This window comes from Tachysurus fulvidraco, chromosome 12, assembly GCF_022655615.1.
Source record: "Tachysurus fulvidraco isolate hzauxx_2018 chromosome 12, HZAU_PFXX_2.0, whole genome shotgun sequence".
In the NCBI taxonomy this organism is placed as follows: Eukaryota; Metazoa; Chordata; class Actinopteri; order Siluriformes; family Bagridae; genus Tachysurus; species Tachysurus fulvidraco.
In genome coordinates, this window is record NC_062529.1 from 18,966,750 (window position 1) to 18,983,081 (window position 16,332).

Consider the following 16,332-nt stretch of genomic DNA (forward strand, 5'->3'; position numbering starts at 1 on the left):
AAGAATGAGTTTTGAGGCAAAGTCAAGATGATATTAAGGAAGGCTATTAGTTTGCTTATATTTCAGGAAACCAACAACAATAACTGTGCTCATTTTCTAACTGAGGCTAGTTACAGTATGAAGTCGAGTGATGTACGTAGCGGAGGTTGAGGAAACATCAGAGCCATATTTGACAGACTCCGTTGACATTTGAGATGTCATGTCATGGCCACTTTGAATTTAGATCAAATGACACATACTGACATGGGTATACAGAGCACTAAACAGATACAGCATTGGGTATTTGTAGCACTAAACATATAAAGGTGGTTGCACACGATGCACTTTATGTGGCTACGACAACTTACTTTAAGTCTTTAAGCTCTGTGTATTTTTATGTATCACCCTGGCCCTGGAGAAACTTTATTTCATTTCGCTATGTACTGCGTCAGCTATATATGGTTGAAATGACAATAAAAGCTTCTTGGTAAAAGCTTCTTGACTTTGATGGTGCATTATATTCTGTAAAGAGTACATTTATTCGTATTTTATGCACCTGTACTTCACTGAAGAAAGTTATCTATAATGCAAAAGTATTTTCTTTCCATCTTTAACTACAGACAATCTAATGGCAACTAAATTATACCACAGCTTTTTTAGCAACCTAGTGTGGAATAGAAGTTCTGATATTATGGAGGTGGTTCAGCAGAAGCCGTATACACTGGCGTAAAGATGCAGGAAGAGCTTAAACCCACCAGATAATGTCTTAATGTTCCAGCTCATAGAGCAAATCCTTGCAACCTTGCCTCCTCTTTTGTGTGTGTGTCACCTAGAGTTCAACAACTTATGGCATTTTTGGTGTGAAATGAAGAATCATTGTTGAAAATTTGGGGTAAATTCCACAAACACGGAACAGGTTCATGATTTGGACATCTTAACAGGAGACGTCTTCTACATATAGGCCATCGGGATGTAAATTGGACAACGGACCAACCAGAGACCTAATAACATAGTAGAAACAGAAAAACTGACACTTTTTGTTACTCAACACTATAAGCACTATAAGACTGATCTGGTTTCATTTCATCATCTGGTCTTATTTATGATATCATCTGTATGAAATGAGAACTCTTTTACAAAGTACAATCTCTGAAGCAGCCTGTCCACAAACGTTCACTGCATTATTCAGACAAGCCTGATGAGATGACACCAAAGCAGGATTAAGTTATAGACTGATCTGATGTGCTTGCCTCATGTGGTGCAGCTTACTATGGTGAAATATCAATCGGAAATTAACATTCAATTTGGACTATAGATTAACATTCAGGTCTGGGAACACACTGTGATGGCGGTTGAAGACCTACTTATTCAGGAAATGCTTCAACTAGCACTTCTTTCCCTATCTTTTGCATTTAAAAAAGAATTTAAAAAAAAAACTTTGACACTTTTTCATTGTAACTTTGAACAAATGTTTTAAACTCATGGTATCTTAAGCACAGTATGTAACCCAGTGAGCCAGCATTAATGTATTCAATGCTAGAGATTTAAGCACTTATGTACGTCGCTCTGGATAAGGGCGTCTGTCAAATGCTGTAAATGTAAATGTATGTAAATGTAAATGATGGGTGCAGGATTTAAAATCTGGTGTGAAAGTGGAAAAAATGGTGAACCATATACAGTAGCTTTGGCATTAACCATATAGCAAGAGCAGTATTACAATAGGTCAGTGTTTAAGGCTTTGGCCTACTGGTCTAATACTTTTTATTAATAAATGAAGCTCTCTCTCTCTCTCTCTCTCTCTCTCTCTCTCTCTCTCTCTCTCTCTCTCTCTCTCTCTCTCTCTCTCTCTTCATTAAAAAAACCCAAAAAAGGTACAGGTTTTTGTATAAAGCACTTTTAGCAGTGATTGCAGATCTATTTCTTCTTAAGTATACAAGTGTGGTTCATTTGGGAATTCTCTCACTTTCCTCTCTGCAAAACCTCTTAAGTTCTATCTAGTTACCACTGACACACTCTATTTTCAAGTCTTGCCAGAGATTCATTGGGTTCAAGCTCGGTCTCTGACTGGGTCGCTTAAGGACATTGACAAACTTTATCTTGAAGCCATTCCTGCTTTGTATAGGCTGTGTGACTCAGGTAATTGCTGTGTTTCAAGGTGAACATTTAGAGGAGTTTGAGTTCAATTTCATCACCATATAGAATCGTGTTTTGTGCCATTTGGCAAACTCCATGCAATCCCTCACATGTTTTTGACTGAGTCCATTATAAGTCCTGATTAATGACATGCAGCAGAAATGGTTTTCCTTTTGGGGGATCTCTCATCTGCACAGCTCATGTCTGGTGTTTCATCTATTCATCTGCTGTGTGATCAAGGATGTCAGCGCTAAAAAGAGTCTAGATGGCTCCAAAGGTCTTATATTTAAAAATGACGGAAGCCAATTTATTGGATGAAAGCCAATGTGAATGTTCCTAAATGTATGGTTCCCCAGTGGGTATATAGTCATATTCTGTGTACATTACTCTGCCAAATGTACTCCTACTGCTAGTTGTCTAATTTCTTCATATACAGTACCATATTTCTTCACCAGGGATGCCTTAGTGAATACTGTTCCCCTGGGCAGGAACCTTCTGTCCACCAAATCACACATGATCCAATGCACTAAACCCTAACTGCCCCCAAACAACTGAACACACACACACACACACAAAAATATACTTTACTATGTTACACATAAATGACGAGTTCAGAATGCAGTCTTACCTTTTTTTTCCCAACCATCAAATTGCCAAAATCCAGCTTTTTAACTTGTTCTAACTCACTGGCCTCCAGTGGCAGCAATATCGAGTCTTCTTCAGTCTGTTGTAGTTTGGAGTTTGTTTATAATTCGACCCATTGGGCTTTTCTTTTCTCTGGCACACTTGCATATCTAGCTCCAGTGAAAAACAGTTAGGACCTAAATGACTGTTCATTACTGGTTATAAACTCAAGCCCACACACCAATAACATTTAAGAATCTATTTCAAATTCACATTCGTTGGCTCGTGTTCTGTGTGTGGTCTTGTGTGTACAAAATCTATACTTGGTGAACACTCCTGGATAAACAACCAATATGCATTTAACCCATCCATTTTCTATGCTAATTTTGTGTATGTTCTTCATCCTTATATAAACTGTATTTATTATACAGTATCAGAGCGGTGATTTTGTTTTATTCAGCTTTGGTATGTTTCACTCAATGGTGTTCTTCCTACTTTTGATTATTCCTACAAATTTCCTGCACTTGTTTTTAGTCACCTGATGGAAAGACATTTTGTTGCATGGTTGGATCGTATTCCGTCTCACCTCTACATAGATTTAAATTAAAACTTCTTCTCATGGAGTAAAAGTACTGTAAATATAAAAGTAACAGACTTCCTGTATCTCAAAAAAACATGATCGTTGTCAGCTTTGCACCTTCTGTCTGTTTACATTTATGGCATTTAGCGGACACCCTTATCCAGAGCGACTTACATTTTGTCTCTTTTTTTTTTTTTTTTTTTTATACAACTGAGCAATTCAGGGTTAAGGGCCTTGTTCAGGGGCCCAGCAGTGAGAGCTTGGTGGCTGTATGAATCAAACTCACAACCTTCCGATTAGTAGCCCAACACTTTAACCACTCGGCTAGCACATCCCGTCTGTTCACTTGTCCAAACTCACCTTCAAATAATTTCAGAGCTTAAAATCTCAGATAGCCTTTATGGCATGCCAAGAAATCAATCCATGAGATAATTACAATTCATCAAGACGACTTTGGCAATCAGAGCATCACCAGCTGCACCTGCTCACTGCACATCCGCAGCATGACATCAAGAAATAATTCTTAAAGATTCACAGAGAGCTTTCTTCTCTCTCATCAAAAGGTGGGAGTCCAAGCCATACTTTGATTTTACATCTAGAATCAGTTCATTGTTTTCTCTCTTTTTTTTTCCTTTTTTCTTTTTATCAGTCTAGGGGCTTATAGCGTCTTTCACGAAGGCATGTCTTTGAGGGTTAGATATTAAATGTGTCAAGATGTTTGCCATTTTTACTGTAAGATGCATGATGTAGAGTTCTCTGGAGAGAGTTAAGAAAGTGCTAAGACTTTATTATAAAGATGCATCACAGATATGGTTAGAGTAATGAAATGAGGCATTGATTTATTTATATATTTATACTCTGCACAAATAGACATTTATTTTTTTTTTTTCAAGAGGCACCGCAGGAGCGGAAGATGAAATGTACGGCTCGAAATTCTGTAATACTCTCTGTTCTGGTTCGAATTCAGCAGGAGAGCATTAGACTGAGGAATAGCAGGGGTTTAGAAAATAAAGTGCTCAACGTTCCCATCAATATTCTTGCCTCTCTCATCCCCCATGCTGGAATGAGCTTATTCACCGCACATTTTTCATTTTTCAAGCTTTAAATGGTTTACACAGAGTTGGAGGAAGTGTGTGTGTACGCCTGTTAGGTGGGTGCTAATAGACTTAAAACTATTGTGAGGTTGTCTTGAGAGAAAGTGTACGTCTTAAATGTCAGCAAAACTTTACAAAAGCAGAAAGCCTACTTGCACTTTTAGTGATTGTGTATTTGTTGCCTGTGAGCACACAGTAATCCATGAGCTAGGCGATTTTCTGTACTGTGTTAATAGCTAACAGGATTAGTTGAAGGTGTAAATTTTACCAGTGCCATTTAGACTGAATATGTAGGCAGTTTATTGTGTACATAAATGTATTGCACTAGCACATTTATTTATTCATTCATTCATTCATTCATTCATTCATTCATAATTGCCTCAACCTTTAGATTTGAAGCATGAACCCACCGACCCACGCAAACACACACACACACACACACACACACACACACACACACACACACACACACACACACACACACACACATTCTGTAGGTGTATCATCGAGGAATCAAACCCACTTTGTGAATTTTAGGGGATCTTAAACATTTTTGGACAAGGTAAATTTTAATATTCTCCCTCTCTCTCTCTCTCTCTCTCTCTCTCTCTCTCTCTCTCTCTCTCTCTCTCTCTCTCTCTCTCAATCTCTCCCTCGCTCTCTCTAAACATTTAATAACGCCTTTATGAGTAGCTGTCTGCAAGAAAATACCAACAATTGTGGCTGTATTTACTCTGCATCTAACACTTCTTTACTGAATTGTCATTGTCACAGGATACAGTGGGGTTTATGGTTTAAATGTGGTGTGCAGAAGCTTACTGACAGGTTCATATGCAATCACACAAAATGCTAACAGCACCCGTATATATCTCTAACATTAAAGGATTTTTGAACCTAAAAATTTTACATATACAAGGCTTTAATTTACCAAAGATTTTATAGTATGCTTGACATTTGATCTATGTACTTAGTATGTGTACTTAGTCTAGTCTTAGTTTCTTGAAGTCTGAAACATTTTTGTATGCATGTACTCAACAAAAGATGAGTGTGTTGTCAGTTATGTGTTGTCATAGTAGTAACACTGCATGATGCATTCATTTATTCACCCTTAGTGACTGCCTGATAGTTATTACCACAATAACTATCAGTAAATTGAGCTACTATTTTGTACTTTTACATTTTGAGAACCAAGTAAATTCAATGGGCAAGAGTTTATGTTTAGACTTTCTTTGGTTAATGTTCTAAAGCTTGGAGCTTGAAGTTTGTTGTTACTTAGCAACCGGGTAGTAAAAATTATGTAGATTTGGATTAAAGATGTGACAAATTATTAGCTATAACAGCTTTGATTTCATGGCCAGGACAAACAATTGTATCATATCATATCATATCATATCATATCATATCATATCATATCATGTCATATCATATCATGTCATATCATGTTGTTTGCACTAGCAGAAAGGACATAGCTTTCCCTATGTAATGTAATATTCGTGTGCTATAATTATATACATTCTAGTCATTGGTGATCTGTAAATGAGATTTAGATTTTTAAAATTTGATCTACATTATAATCTGACTCATCCATCTCCAAATTCTACCATAACCAGGAATAATCCATGACCACTGTAGAAAGCATGTGTAGCTTTTTAGGTAGCACTCCGAAGACAGAGGAAACTTTTTTTTTTTTTGTGGCACATCTCATTGAAAGTGGAGATCAATAAGGTTCTTAGCACACACAATTGTATGGACCAGATAAATGGACAGGCCTTGGGCCAAAGACCAATGACCACATAATGACAACATGGAGAAATATGATAAGCTCTTATCTGAGGGTGCTTGTGTCTTTCCTACTGAGAAAAACGTGATTAGAAATGTCCACAGGGACAATCAAAAAGGTGAATTAGCAGGGAAAAGACAGTAAATATGTTTTGTTCACAGACAATGCCATAGCAGTCACGTGCTCCTAGAGGACAAGATGTATACTGTTGACACATTGTAGTGTCACTACTGATGCTCTCCTGAACCATTCCTGAACTCCTGAACCAGCACAATATCCTGCATCATGAAATAATAATAACCAAAAGTCAGAATATGACAAGGAACAATGAACTGGTGTTTTTAGAGGCAATGATCGGGATGGGAAATGAGATACCGGGTCTAAGAAAACACACTTTTTATCATTTCCAATCTCAGTGACTGCATTTTGCTATTCGGTGAGTAGCAGGAATGAAAGGAAAAAGAAAGAAAAAGGAATTAAATAGTGTTCATGCTAATCACTTGGGGAAAATAAGAGCTTGCAAATGATTTACATGAACTGATTTTTAATTATATATATATATTTTTTAATAACTTACTTTCAATCTATACTTTGGTTAACCGAGTTGGACTTTCTGAGCGCACCAGTCATTTATAATAAACTGAAAAAAACAAAAAAACAATGAGAGATCAGAGTTTCTTCAACGGTTGAATGCAACGTTTGATCTTCAGGAGGTTTTTCTGATGCAACTTGTTTAACAGACTTGGTGCAATACTGCAATTATTTCAGTGGTGACTGGGACAATAAAATATATATTTTATTTATATATAATGGATGACTGATGGAAATGGTTGTTTCAAGCATGGGATTTAAACATTAAAACAATGGCAAACACTGATGGAGAAGGCAAAAAAAATGGAATAGGATTGGCGCAGGCAAAAATAGTTTTTTTCATGTGCTGCAGATAACTTTTACTGATGTTTTAAGTTATCTGAAATAAGCCAACGAAGATAGCCTATAGGCTATTGAGGTCAGACGAACAGGCCAGAGAATTTAAGAATTGAAGAATTGAAGTATTTGACAGAGTAAACCGTAAGACTGGCTTAGGTTCTCTGGCTAATAAGAATGAGCTTGCTTTTTGTTGCACAGCCATGCAGTTTCTATTTTGTCTATTTCTATATCCGCACACAGCATCCCCCAGAAGAGCTGACCCTAATAATACTGCTGCTTTGACATTGTGAAAGCCTGTTTGCATGTTGTAGCAAATGCACTGTGCCTTCACTACAGAGTCACAGTGTACTAGATATTCTCTTTATAAGACATGCCTAGCTATTATTATATTCCTTCATAATATATCCAAATAATGCCGGTTTGTCGAAAAGGCCATTCACGGTTCTGGATGTTTTATGAGGCAGTGATCGATGCTATTTGTTTCTTAGCTCCTTCAAACCGAACACTTATCTCAAGTCTCATTTGCCACTGTTTGTTTACAGATAAATTCACATAATGTGATTGAAAACATTTCTGCACTCATTCATTTCCACAGGGTCTTTGAAAAGGTCAAGGTTCCTGATTAGATTTCGCTATTTTCCCTCTTACCCCTGATCTGTTTATTCAGCCATGCATATTCCACTTCAGCTTTTTTTTTTTTTTTTTTTTTTTTTTTTTTTTAAGCTCCCTTTTTCATTTGTACGATTGTGTTCTATTAGCACAGACGTTAAACAGATTCAGAGCTAGGAAAGCCATTTCCATTTCAAGAGCTATTTATAACTACCCATCTCCTATTGACAGCAGGAATAAGCGAAGGGGATATTGAAATTGAAATTTAATTCAGATGTGCAGGTGCAAGACAGGGCATTAAAATTAAGAGAAAATTAAGATAAGTGTGATCTGTTGAGCTTGAAGACATGACTTGCATGAATTTGCTTATTTGCTTAAAAAAATGTCGGATTGTTGATGAGATTAATTTGGATTAAATCTAAGTGACTTTTATATGAACTTGTATTATATTAAACATTTCAGATTAAGTCCCATTAATATATAATGAATGGATTAACGAATCAATTAATAAGGTCGTAGAAATAGTAATATTACTTAATTACCCTTACAAAGAAATAATTATGTCATTTATGTCATCTCGTGTCATTATTAAATCTATGCATACACTATAAATTAATCGTTTCATAATGTAAATTCATTATGTAGGTAGAATTAATCATGCCATCATTCTGATTGGTCAGAAAGCATAGACAATAGACAATAAGACAAAGCATAGACTTTAACTGATTAATGGAAGAGCTGTTACTTTAAGTGTACAACTGATATAAAATGGAATTGGTGTTTCTCAGGGAAATAACATATTTTTTAAGAAAGCATCAAAACGGTCTAGTAAAGAGAATCTGTTGGGTGGGGGGGGGGGGGCTGTTTATACCCAATAGAATATGTTGAAATGGACCTGATTAGAAATGGATACAGTACAATTTCTGATGACATTCTCTAATAAAGACATTATTTAGCATTAGCATTAGCATTCCCGCTGAATATTGAGCTTCGAGGTGATAATGGCATAACAACATTACAATCGAGTTTTATTCCTCACTTAAAAGATACAAATAACCTTATCTTAAAAGATACGAATAACTGTGATATCCAAAGGATAACAAAAAATAAAATGATAAAATAATAATAAAAAATGTAACCAAATTAAGTTGATTTGGTCCATCCATTCTCTACACCACTTAGCGTACTGGGTCGCAGGAAACCTGGAGTCTATCCAAAGAGAAATAGACCAAATCAGGTAGGATGAGGTCAATTAGCACAGAGGCTAACCTACTGCTCTGAGTAGTCTTCTTGGTCATGCCTCTGTGCTAATTGACCTCTTCCTACCTAGTTTGGTCTATGTCTCCTGTGTCCTTAAGTTGGGGTAAACCCTGGACCGGATGGCACACACTCAAACACTACAGACAATTTATTGATGCCAATCAGCTTACCATGCATGTCTTTGGACTGGTGGAGATAACCTGGAGTTCCCGGTGGAAAATCCCAGAGGCACGAGGAGTAACATGAAACCTCGCCTTATTTGATAAAATATTAAATATATAATTTTCTCTGTTCCTTTTCAAACCCTCATCTGTTGAGCAAGTAGCAATATTTCAGTCATATTACAATTTTGAAATTGTTCATAACATTCAACTGTACAATTGTACCTGTGTGCCATGGTTTATATTCTACATCGATATACAGTACATTTGACAAAAAGAATAAAACCTGTTGAATGTGAGGTGAGTAGTTTTTTTAGTTGCTTTAGGAGCATATATTTTATTTAATTCAATTCAATTCATATTTATTTGTACAGACAATGGACATTGTCTCAACGCAGCTTGATAGAACATAAGAAATATACTGTAGTACAAAAGTTAGTTATACAAAGATTAATATTATACAAAGGTTCAAGATTAATATTAGACTTATATTTAAATGTGTTTGTATTTATTTCCTATGAACAAGCCTGAGGTGATTGAGGTGACTTTGGTGAGGAAAAACTCCCTTAGATGGAAGAGGAAGAAACCTTGAGAGGAACTAGACTCAAAAGAGAACCTCATCCTCATTTGCGTGACACTGGAGGATTATAAACTGTTATAAACCGATTGTTATTATGAATTTTGTCCTTTCTATAATCCTTTTAAGGACTGATTTAATAGAAAAATGTTAACTTAGCTATGAAGTCCCAGAATCTGTCTGTAGTTCTGGGCGTATATTCTGTACACTAGTAACTACAAGCTTTTATCAGTTAGTCTCACTGTACTTTCTGAATAATTCATAGTTACCATTGAATAATATGCTTTAATATGAAAAGCTGAGTAAGAAGACAGGGTTTTAAGTGGTTAAATATGAGGATGGTATTGTTGATGACAGATGGCTAATACTTTTGAGTTTTCACATGGGTTTTTAATCTTTATTCTGATAGCCCAAATATGAGCCTAATATGGTGTGGGTAGCTATAAATGGATAATCATCACATTCCTCTCTGGACCTTATTGTTGGTAAGCTGTGATGTGAGTGCTGTGCCCTAGAATTGACTATTTCTGTGAGGAAATGAGAAGCTTTTGTTGCAGTTTATTAGACGTGTGCCCCACTTAGCTGGTGAGAGTGTGCATACTTTAAGCTTAGTACTGAGCGAGGTATGGAAATGTGAGTGTGTGTGTGTGTGTGTGTGTGTGTGTGTGTGTGTGTGTGTGTGTGTGTGTGTGTGTGTGTGTGTGTGTAAGAAGAGGGAGATTAAATGCAAAATAGCAAGAAAATGAGAGAACTATGTTTTTCATGAGAGACAAAGATGGAGAGAGATAAATAATAAAACAGGATATTACTGAGCTCTTTCTTATTGTTTGGCCTCATCATCTTAGACACTCAGCTTTTTTTTTTCTACCATCCTGTACTATATCCATTGCTTCGGACTGGGGCTGAACTTGTTTGGACAGCTGTGGCAAGTGATTACGCTCAATGCTGAAGATCATAGATTATACTCTAAAAGTAAATGCTCTTTTAAGGTCATTGTAGTTTTTTTTTCTCCTATGGGTATATTACTTAACCTGTAGTTACAGTATATATGTGTAGGGGAAAACAAAACTGTCAGCTTCCTGGTTTGTTTATTTCAGAACCTTGAAGGTTTCAAAATCCTTGTTTTTTTGCGCCACTCTGCAGAGACACACGAGTGCAGCTTCATCCAGTTAGAGATGATTCTTTGGGCAGGAAGACCACGTTGATGAGGAAAACCGGCAGACTGGTTTAAGCCGATAGGCAGGATTCGGTATTGCAAGTAATCTGTAAATAATCGGACCAGAGTGAATAACCATGGTGAGCAGAAAAGCATCTCAGAATGCAAAACACATCAATAACTTCAGGCAGATGGGCTCTGGGAGTAGAAGACCACCTCCGGTTGCACTCATCAGCCAAGAACAGGAGTCTGAGAATACAGTGAACACAGGCTTATCGAAAGCAAACAATACTGCAAAATGAAACAAAACAATGAAAATAACCTGGATAATCCATATTAGAAAACTGTTCACTTAACTGAAACTACAATACAAAGATTATATTAAAGCTTTTATGTATTTCACATATAAATATATGAAAAGCAGATCAGGAAAAAAAATCTTTTAAAAGAGTTACGTGCTTATGAATCAGATTTTAGCTCCTTACACTTTTCTGTTCGTTGCTGTACTCCAATGTTCAGGCTGCAGGCAATGCATCTTAACAGGAATTATTCACATTTTGTCTCTAACACAATTCAGCAGTGATATTTTTACTTTTTTCTATGCAATCAGATTCAGTTGGAAAAAGTATTTAAGTCAAGCAAGACACAACAAATCAAGGCAAATGTCTGTGTCTGCAACTTGTGAAGCACATTTCTGAGCATTGCTTGTCTACTTCATTGTATTCAGCACACACACACACACACACACACACACACACACACACACACACACACACACACACACACACACACACACACACACACTGCACATCCATAACAATTTGAAACTAATAATCGCAATAGAGCAGACAGGAGGTAAAGTAAACAAGTGCTATATACAACAAAATGTCCCTTGAAAAATGTTACACAGTGTTATTAAAATCTCAATACTGAAGTTTTGATTCAGAAGCTGTGACAGCAGTTTGACTGTTTCGCCAACATTTCATAATAGTATGCAATTAGAAATGGATAAAAGCTGGATGCATCATTATAATGTATTCATATAAGAGAAAAAAAAACATATTGGGACCTTCTGTTTTAGGACAATAATCAACATTGTGTTGCAGTAAAGGCATACAGCACATTCCACCATGTTTTATTAATTACTTATATAAGGTTATAGTCAGAATGCAGTGTTTTCATTTATAGCATTTTGGCAGACGCCCTTATCAACCATAGCAACTTTTGATATTGAGGGTTAAGGATCTTGCTTATAAGGGGCCCAGCAGTGGCAGCTTGGTAGACCAAGGAGTTGAAGCTTGAGTATCGAACCTTCTGGATGCACTTATTTCCAGGGAATTCAGAACAACGTAACAGATATTGCGTCATCGGGCAGGCGTGGCCTATTTGATAATCTAACCCTAACCCTAACCATAACTGTAGTTTTTGGTTGTTTATTTGTTTTGTTTTTGAAAATAGCTTAACTGTAAGATAATAAAGCATAACAGATATAAAATATAAAATCTACTTGTATGGCTATTTTGTCCTTCATTATCCATCGTAGGTACTGTACAGTATGCTCTTTTTTGAAAGAGGGCTTTTTTCCAAGACCTCCAGAAAACGCCCACTTTACGTCGAGGTAACGAAACCCCTGGAATTTAATGAATGCCGAAGTCCAACCCCTTAACCACTAAGCTACTACAGTACATCCAACAGTACAGACAATACGATTGAATAAGTGTGTTAACCTTTCATTTAGATAAAAAAAAAGTCACTACACTTTCATTAATCGTGATGTAAAACAAATGATATCACTCAATCTTTGATAATGTGCAATATGGGTGCAAGGATTGAGTAACAAAGCCATAGTTATCTACACAGTTAGCTGTGTACGCTGTGTGTGTCACCCTCCGGTGAAGACATCATGACTGTAGTCTGTGCGATGATTAAATTTGGGTTATTGGTCTGTTAGGAGATTGTGAAGAAAGAAAGCAATAAAAGTGCTGCAGAGGTATCACTCTAGTTGTGTTGACTCCATGTTCATGATGAACCATAAATGATGATCTCTGTGAGAAAAGCATCAGTACAGAGTCATCTATGAGTCCCAAAATGCAGGGCTTGTGGGCAGCTTGGTGCTTAATAAGCTGAAGCTTTAAAACTGCTAATAAAGCCAGGGTGGTTTAATTAATGTTTAAGAAAGGGGTGTTAAGGAGGCCTTTTAAAGAGCACATCTTATACATTATCCAAAGACGTTCGGTTTAATGGCTTTAGTGCTCGAATCGAGAAAAACATAACGGCCGTAATGATCTCTACTCTCCTTTGGAGCTGTTTTCATCATTTTGGTATATATTTATACCCTTTCTTCTTGTCTTTTACACATGAATTTGTATGCTAACATCTTTTTTTTATTGCAGGTGAGACCCTGAGGTGTTAACTTAAACAGCTTTGGCTTTAAGAAGCTAAAACGGACGTTGTGGAAGAAACCTACACAATTGAGGTAAGATGCATTTATTGTATCTGATAAACAGTTCAGTATTGTACAGTAAAACATGTATGGGACATTTGTACACTGTCGAGAACATCCTGAAAAGAAACCATGGAAGTGTTTATAATATCAAAACGAAAGATGGACCTCAGGAAAACAGGTTGTGAACTAAATTAGCGCTCATATGCATTTTTAATCTTCAACTGTTCAGATTCTAATGAGCTTGTAGCTCCAAGATTTCTGTTCTTGGCTGACAGGAGTGGAACATGATTGGGTCTTCTGCTGTTATACTCCATCAAGTTGTAAAGAGTGATTATATGACTTATATATGTATACAGTATTTATAATCCTTCCTGGCTGTTTTCCCTTGACGTCTCTTAACAACAAGAAGTGTCCACCAAAAGAACTGACGCTCACTCAGAGTATTATTATTTTTTTTGCAATGCTGTGTGTAAAAGAGACCTTTGTGTGTGAAAAACCAAGAGATCGGTCATTTCTAAAATAATTTAAAGCTTATGTGGGACCAGTCAGTTTCTCCAAAGGTTCTCTGCACAGGTTTTTTTTTTTTTTTTTGGTGCATTTTCTGCAGAAAACTACATATGTAATGGCTTTTTTAAGCTAGCTGTACTCATTGCATACATTACACTCATGTTCAATAACGCATGTGAATAAAAAAAAAAATGTTGGCTACATGTACATGTACATGTATCAGTACATGTCACATACTGCATCATGCCATAAATCTATGAAAGATAAATTTCATTTCTTTGATGGCAAAATTTAGAAATCCTTGAAGCACTGATCAACAGCCATGCCACGTTACCTGACTCCAGCTTTAGTCAGGGAATTATATCCATAAAGAACATCAGATACACCTTAGAGCACCTTTTAGATAAATAAAACATTTTCTACAGAGACAGAAGCAAGTGAAGTTCTCAAAGTCTAAAGTTCTTTAAGATGCTTTAAATAACCTCCCTTTTGATTAAACTACAGAACTAAAGCTCAGAGATTATTGATGCCAATTTAAAAGGCATTGCGTGGTCACAGATATGATATAGTTTTTCTCTGTTTACAGTATTTATTATTATAATCTAATAATCTAAAGCCTGTCACACACTCATTCACTCACACACCACGGACAATTTTCCAGAGATGCCAATCAACCTACCATGCATGTCTTTGGGCCGGGAACGAAACCGGAGTACCCGGAGGAAACCCCCGAGGCACGGGGAGAACATGAAATCCCCACACACACAAGGCGGAGGCAGGAATCGAACCCCCAACCCTGGAGGTGTGAGGCGAATGTACTAACCACTAAGCCACCGTGCCCCCTACTCTAGGGCACTCTTCAGCTAAACCAAGCTTCAGCAAAATGTCTGCTGATATATATATATATATATATATATATATATATATATATATATGCTTTTTTTTTTAATCTTTTCCCGTGATTGTTTTCTAGGTGTCTTTCTTATATATGTGTATATGTTTAAATCATTCGTATAGTACCTTTATTCATGCCCAATAGCTGACCTGGAAGCACACTGAGATGTTTGCGTTTGAAAATCTAATTTATTTTTCATATACTCTGAAAAGATTGAATTCTGCATACAGTATCACGGCACATAGCTATTTCACACCACATCACAAAAGATGAAAGAAGTGTGGTGATGAGTGAGACGTGTGAGAATATGTGCAGGAGGAGTCGTCAGGCGCAGGGGCAGCTGAATCTGCCGCCAACAAGAACAATGCAGACAGTGTTGAATGAGTCATTCTGTCTGCTGTCACTGCCTATTTTTTACTGCCGCTCATGCGATATGACATCAGACAACACAATTCGAACAATAAATTAAAAGCACTTAGTCACATTTTTGTGATTCACAGTTTGTGTTCGTGCAATCAAGCAAACAAATGGAGGTAGTTACGTGTACGATTAATATGTTTAGTAACCGTTTCGAATATTCGGCGTAGTAACCAAGGGTGAATGAAAGCAGTGAAATTATCTCTTCCCTGTATTATGGTATTAACTGAGAACTTGAAAGCACAAAAGGTAAAAGGAAAGAAAAATAGGAAGCAAAGAGATCAAGACTAATCACAAACAACTTTTCCATAACATCTTATACGTTGCCAGTTTTTTTTAAAGTTTTTTGATAAGCTGTTTAAATAAAAATAAAATGTGATAAATAGACAGACAGACAGACAGACAGACAGACAGACAGACAGACAGACAGATAGATAGATAGATAGATAGATAGATAGATAGATAGATAGATAGATAGATAGATAGATAGATAGATAGATAGATAGATAGATAGGAGTAAGAGACTTGTTGGAATAGATGATAATAGACAGAAATTCATTTTTAGTTGAGGTTAATAATGCAGGTGTGTCCAGTCTTTTCAGGAAAGGGCCAGAGTGGGTACAGGTTTCATTCCAAGCAAGCAGAAGCCACATCTGCGTATATTGGCATCTAAAAAGATCGAAACAGATGTGGCCTTCTTGACTAGTATGAAAACCTGCACCAACACTGGCCTTTTTTGTGCATATTTGTCTATATACTGTATAGGTGCTGTACGATGGCTTTAGTCAAAACCTGTGGTGTTTATTCAACTGATATTTGACAAGAAATCTCTTTAAAGCCTAGGTCAAGACTTATATATATATATATACTCGCACAATAACCTTCTTTCTTTACTTAACCATTTAAACCTGAATCCTTATTCACTCAGTTAAGACAATGCATCAATCATTTACAATTATGTTGTAATTATATCCGACATCCGCTCCTTTATCCGATCCCAATCCAGCCTAGATATTCAGCCTAGATAACTCTGACTCTCACCTGACTCCAAGCAAACATGCTTCCAGCTCCTAAGCACTTGCACTATTTGTAAAGTACTATGCTATAGTTGAGGCTTTTCTGTCTTTTCTGTTTTGTTTTTTTTTTGTTTTTTTTACATAAATCTTGAGATCTGTTTATTTTCC

The 16,332-nt window shown here is 36.5% G+C and overlaps 1 protein-coding gene across 3 annotated transcripts in view; it reads left to right on the forward strand.

The window, feature by feature from the left end:
• LOC113656919 (leucine-rich repeat and fibronectin type-III domain-containing protein 2) overlaps nt 1-16,332 on the forward strand; it is a 116,604-nt gene that overhangs the window by 58,469 nt on the left and 41,803 nt on the right. For all 3 annotated transcript variants that reach the window (XM_027168389.2, XM_027168390.2, XM_027168391.2), the window contains one exon: nt 13,277-13,359. The gene's annotated coding sequence lies outside the window, so the exon portion shown is untranslated. The remainder of the gene's footprint in view (nt 1-13,276; nt 13,360-16,332) is intronic.